The sequence below is a fragment of the Protopterus annectens genome, chromosome 10.part0 (genome assembly GCF_019279795.1).
Source record: "Protopterus annectens isolate FY-2018-M chromosome 10.part0, PAN1.0, whole genome shotgun sequence".
NCBI lineage: Eukaryota > Metazoa > Chordata > Ceratodontiformes > Protopteridae > Protopterus > Protopterus annectens.
The window spans coordinates 791,885,963-791,891,992 of NC_056744.1; positions in this window are offsets into that span (position 1 = coordinate 791,885,963).

Consider the following 6,030-nt stretch of genomic DNA (forward strand, 5'->3'; position numbering starts at 1 on the left):
AATATCCATAAAGATGCATGTTAATACATTGAGTATAGCTTTTTTCTAGGAATGCATTTAGTTTTTCTTTTACACAAATTAGAGTAATGTTAGTAACTGACCCATGTTAACACTTTATTGTACAGTTTAACAAATCAGTATTTAAAGTGAAGGCTGAACCTAAGGACTGGCACAAAAGGACTTGATGAATAAGTAACAGGGATGGTTGAAATCTGAAATGTTTTCTAAAGATCCAGATTTATTCCTTATTACAAAAAAGTGTAGACTCATTGGCATAGAATTAAGTCAGCAAGACGGAGAAAAAGGGATTTCATTTTTCTCTTGTCTTTTTCAACAAGCATAAGACAACCACTTCTTGCTGTGAATAGGCAGATCATGTCCAAGGGGGAATATCCCAAACCTGAAACCCAGGAGGATAGAGTGATACTTCGTTTCCTTTTGGGGGAGTGACCAGGGCATTAAGAGAGCGGGTTGTGCACAAGCAAAGGAAGCCAATAAATCCAGTATACCGGTTACCTTTCTTTCATGTTATAAGAAAGTAACAATTTGACACTAATGTAGAGATATAGTAGATCATAAGGCAATGGGAGGAAAAAGGGGAGGTAGCAATTATGGCACATCAGAGGTTAAGGGGTATGTATGGAAAAGTTAAGTGGAAATTGGTAGATGGATTATTTGGAAAGGATAAGTTATTCATGTAAAGCTGACTATAGAAAACCTGTATGCACCTAACTTTGATTCAGATTTCTTTAAACATTGGAAAGAAGTGGTAGATGATGCAGATATCCAAATAATGGGGGTATACATTGCATCACAGTTTAATGTGGGCAGACTATAGGAGAAAGGAGCACCAGCTTAAAACGGAAGCCAGTTAAGACATGAAATGGAATGTGTGGCTTTTGTAGACTTATGGCAATGTAGGGAGATCAAGAAAGGCTTTTTTTTATTATGGAAGAAGGTTATCTAAGTAAGTTGGATTTTTTTTTATTTTTTTGCTTCGTAGGAAAAGTAGGGACAGGACTGAAACGGAAGAATATGGGAATGTGAAGGGGGTGTGGTATAAATGGATAGCAGTAAATTGACAGGAGTTAAAAGATGCACAGTATCATTTCTAGCATGTTTTGTAGGGAGGAATTTGACTGGTGGGAAGGAGTAAAAATTACATTGAGGGTAATCATAGATGCTTAACGAGCTTTAAATAGACAAGTAAGGGAAATGGAGGGCAAGTTACAGCAGATACAGGAACAGGTTGCAAAAAGTAGTAGTCAGATTTTGCTTTGGTAACAGTAACTGCATATTAAAGGATAGTTGGAACAAACTACAATTCCACAAGTAGAAGCAGAATGTATTAATAGGAATGCGTAGGTGGTTACAAGTGCAAAGAAGTACAAAGCGTATAGCTTGGGTGTTTAAGGATAGACATGGAATATGGTGTGGACAGAGTAGAGGATATGAGGAAATACCAGTTTCACCAGACTAAATAAGGGAAATATTCTGAGTGAACCAAAATATAAACAATGCACAAAGATGCAGGTGGATCACTGGTTCCATCAACAGTAGAAAAGGAAGAAAGTCTGTATTAAAACTGAATACCCCTACAATGCATGAAATTTAAAATCACTATCCAACACTTAAGCGAAAAGCACCAGCTAAGTCTAGTCTAGATGGGGTCCAGTCAGGATGAATAAATGCTTCAAATTTATCATTGCCAGACAATAAAGTATGCCAGGACTGTGCCTTATACATAATGAAAAATGAAACCAAATCAATTTTTTCTATAGACAAATCTCTCAAATCTGAATACAAAAATATTAGAAAAAGTTTTGGTCAGAATGATTGTACCAAAAAAATATTGGGATGGGACAGAGTTGGTTTCTTAAGGAAAAACTAACCATAGATAATCAATGCAAATTGTCATAATTTCTTGCTAGCTATTAGATTGGATACAAGCATGCAGGTGTAGTAGTTGATAATCATTAAGGCTTCTGATACAGTGGAGTGGCAGTACTTATTTGAAATTTAGCTTAACAAAGGGGGTAGAGAATTTTAGGGTGGATTCAAGTGTTGTATGACCAACCATTTTTATGCTCATTAATAAATTAAGGGATATCCTGTAAAAATTTCAGAGAACAGGCAACAGTGCCCCTTTGAACCACAGCTGTTTATTTTCTTCTAGTTATTGAACTGGTGATATGGACTGATACAGTGATGCAACATTAGCAGAATTCAGGAATCATGGTGTCCGTCTTGTATGCTAGAAATACTGAAGTCCTCATTGTAGTGTTGGAAGTGTTTGAACAGTTTTCAAAAGCCTCAGTGCTCAAGTTAATAGAAGTAAATTGGTGTTGGTTAGGGTTAGAGAAGAAAAAGACAGAGGAGTAATTGGCAATATCCACAAGGTGTAGAATACCTAATCTATTTAGGTTTGGAAGTGTGATAAACTTAAGGACAGTTCTGCAAAGTCTAGATATGTTAAACACAAAAACATCCAGTCTGTTACAAGAAGGATGGAGAAGAACTTGTACAATAACAGGTAAGGTAAATGTACGTTCCTTCCATAAATTCCACATGTTATCTGGTACACACCTGTGGCATATGATCCTCCCTGAATAAATTGCAACTTTTGTTACAGGACTATGTAAAGGTACTTAAATCTCTAAGAGAATGCTTACGTTATCAGAAGAAAAACTATACTTAACGCATACTCATACTTAGATTACTGATTCTTAATATTACTCAATGAATAAGAATGCATGAGGAGGGTAAGTCTAAATGGGGAAGGGCAGGCTGCCTTTCATCACAATAATTTTGGAACATGGATGAGAGCACACTGGTGGTGAAAATTAAGCAATTTTGTGAAATGGCACAGTATTTTTTGGATGGTCCCATATAAATTAATTTCTAAGATCAGGTGTCCTAACAAGAACAGATGGAATGGATGGCCACAGGAATTTTGTGCTGGCAACAAATAATGTTGATTAGCTTTGCAATAATGCAAACGGCAATGCTTTAGGCCATGAATGACAAACAGAAATTAAGATATTAATGCAATATTACAGAAGTGGTGTTAATGACAGACTCGTATTAAAAGGTGAACATAAATTGCAATCACTCCTTATAGCTTACGGTGCAGATTTGCTTTGGCTGCAAACAACTTTCAACACCTGCAGGCAACTGGCTTTAAATTGTCTGCTGATGATGCACAGCAGCAAACTGTCAATAGTCTCCCTCCTCCTAGCAAATGTATTTGGTGCCACAGTGTATCACATATTCAGCACTGCCTGCATCAGTTTAATGTTGTATAGCATTCCCTCCTTGCAGCAAAGGCATACAGTGCATTAATGTGTTTGCAACTTTGCAGGCATAATTTTAAATCTGCTATTTCTTCTAGACCACTATGCATACATATATAGAGTAACATGCATTTCAAAAGAATATATAAGTAGTGTATGATGACATGAAGGATAAAAATAGTCAGGTGTTGGCATACCTTAAGCTGTATTTTCAGACCTAGTATGTACTTATTTGTTGACCAGGAAAGTCTGACTAGGACAGAGCCTATTTTCAGGGGAGGCCCGGGGAGAAATACTCCAGATACATGTCTTTGGAATGTGGAAAGAAACTGGAGTACCCAGAGGAAGCCCATGTGAATGCAGGGAGGGCGTGCAGACTCTGCACAGAAGGCACCCCAGCCGAGAATTGAACTGGAGAATCTCTTCCTGTGAGGCGACAATGTTAACCGCTGCACCACCCAGTTGTAGTAATAAGAAATATAGCAGTTCATTTTGTTAATACACATTCGGGATCAGTAAGCCTCAATTTTTTTTTTTTTTAAACAACTCTCATATCTCCACAGTCAATGGGGTGGTTACCTAAAATGGGAAATAGTACCAGAGGAGAGTTTCCCAGCTGGTGTCACAACATTGTAAGTATGAAATAACTCAGCAAGAGGAAATACATTTTATATATGACATAAAATAGTAACATTGAATAACTAAATAAAAATTCAGCTTCTCAAGCTGTCATAGCTACAGCATTAAGTGGTGAGTATATTTATTGATATTTGTGACTTTACTGTACTGAATCATTTTAGTGGAAGGAAATGTATGCCACCAATAATTTGTTTGGAAGTGAAAGCATATCTGATCCTGAATCAGTAATTGTCAGTAGTGTTGTACTACCACATTGCAGATTGCTTATAGCATTTCATTGAAGAAAATGACATACTTACACTACAGTAAATGAAGTAATACTAAATGTGCAACTGAGCCTCCACCAGTACTTGTCAGTATTTACTCACTGTATTACTGATGGCAATAAATGCTTAATGAGCATCATATTTAGCAATAAACTGTTCCTTCTCTAATTTTTGTTATTGAAATAAAGGCATTTGATACTTGTGAGTTAAACACCCCCTGCCTTTTTTGGGTTAAGTTTCTGCAGGTGCAGTAATGACCAGGACAATATGGCTGAAAACCTCCAAGTGAGAGACTAATCACCATCTACTACCTGTCCAGGGGGTAGCTTCACATGGTGCAGTGATGTCACCACCTGTTTAAGCCCTCCAGCATGTGGCAGCCTGGTAAGCCAAAGGAGCATAGGCTTCGAAACCTGGAAAAAGTTGTGAATGAGAGGGTTGTGGAGAGGTAAGGTATTGGTGCCCATGCTAATCTTTCTTCCAGTGGGTTGAATTGCTGACCTGGTCAGGTCCAGCCATTGAGACAGAGGGTTTGATCCCTAAAACACTGGAGTCAGCATACCCATGTCCATCAGGGCAGGGGGGTGTTTGAGGCCTTCCAGAGTAGGTTGACTACCAGCCCCACAAAACTCACCCTATCTCTTTTGTATCAGTCTGCCCATCTGTATGTTGTCTCACCTCTCACTGTCTGCCTCTACTTATTCTATCATTTGTTTCGCATCCAAAATTCCTTAAATTTCCCTTAACCCTCTCTCTGACTCTTCTTTCTTCCCTGGCTTTTCTTATTAAAAAAATAGTATCCATCCTTTCCCACTTCCTTTTGCACAATCCTCTTAATGTATTCTTTTGTGTTTCTGTTGTCTGCACGCTCTCCCATTTCCAGCTGTCCTACCTTCCTTGTCTCCAATCTTATAAATGTCATAACAGGGTATCCATCTAAGGACACTGATACCCTCACAATGCATAAAAATATAAAACAGTTCAGTATGTCAGAATGTAGTCTATTCCAGTACAAGTTCTTGGGGAAAGTCTTGAGGGATCTGAGCAGACCCTCAGTCACAGCCTTTTGATGACAATACATAGCATTCCACAGTATAGACATGCATATAGCTACACACATTTCTTTCCAATTTACACTGATTAAGATATGTGAAAGAGTACTGTGCATGCTTTCACCAGTCTGAGAAATTTGGAAATCAGCACTACTTTTCACAATTTGCTCGTTTGAATGTATGCATAGTGGTGTGATTTGCAGATTCTCATTACACATCTGAGAAGTGTTTGACTATGAATGCCTCCCTTATTCTCTTGTATTCCACATGATGGTTTGGATTGATTTAGGGAGATGTTGATTGGGTTTAAAGATAAATACCCAAGAAGTTAACATTTTATGGAACTGATATTGAACAAATTAATTTACATTTGAAGGCAAAGTATTCAAACTGACCTAAGAGCGTAGCAATGGGGGCTGCATATGCACCTGTTTTCCAGCTTAGTTCTTACTAGTAAAAACATTTTCTGCTCAATAACATGATGCATTTGTTGCAGGAAATACTTCCAATACTTTTTGTAATGTCAGGATCAAAAGGCGAGATTTGATGTTTTTGGAGCAATCCACAGCCTTTTTAACGTCTCGTTACAAATTATAATAAACAGGTTATCAACTATTTACATAAATGTAAAAAAATGAGCAATTGGTTCAAATATGTACTGGAAACACATTTTCCAAATATTTACATTTTAGAAGCAATCAATTTTGGCAAAAAAAAAAAAGCCTGATAAAGGGGCAACTAGTGAGATTATCTCAGATCATATCTGATACAATTTTCTAG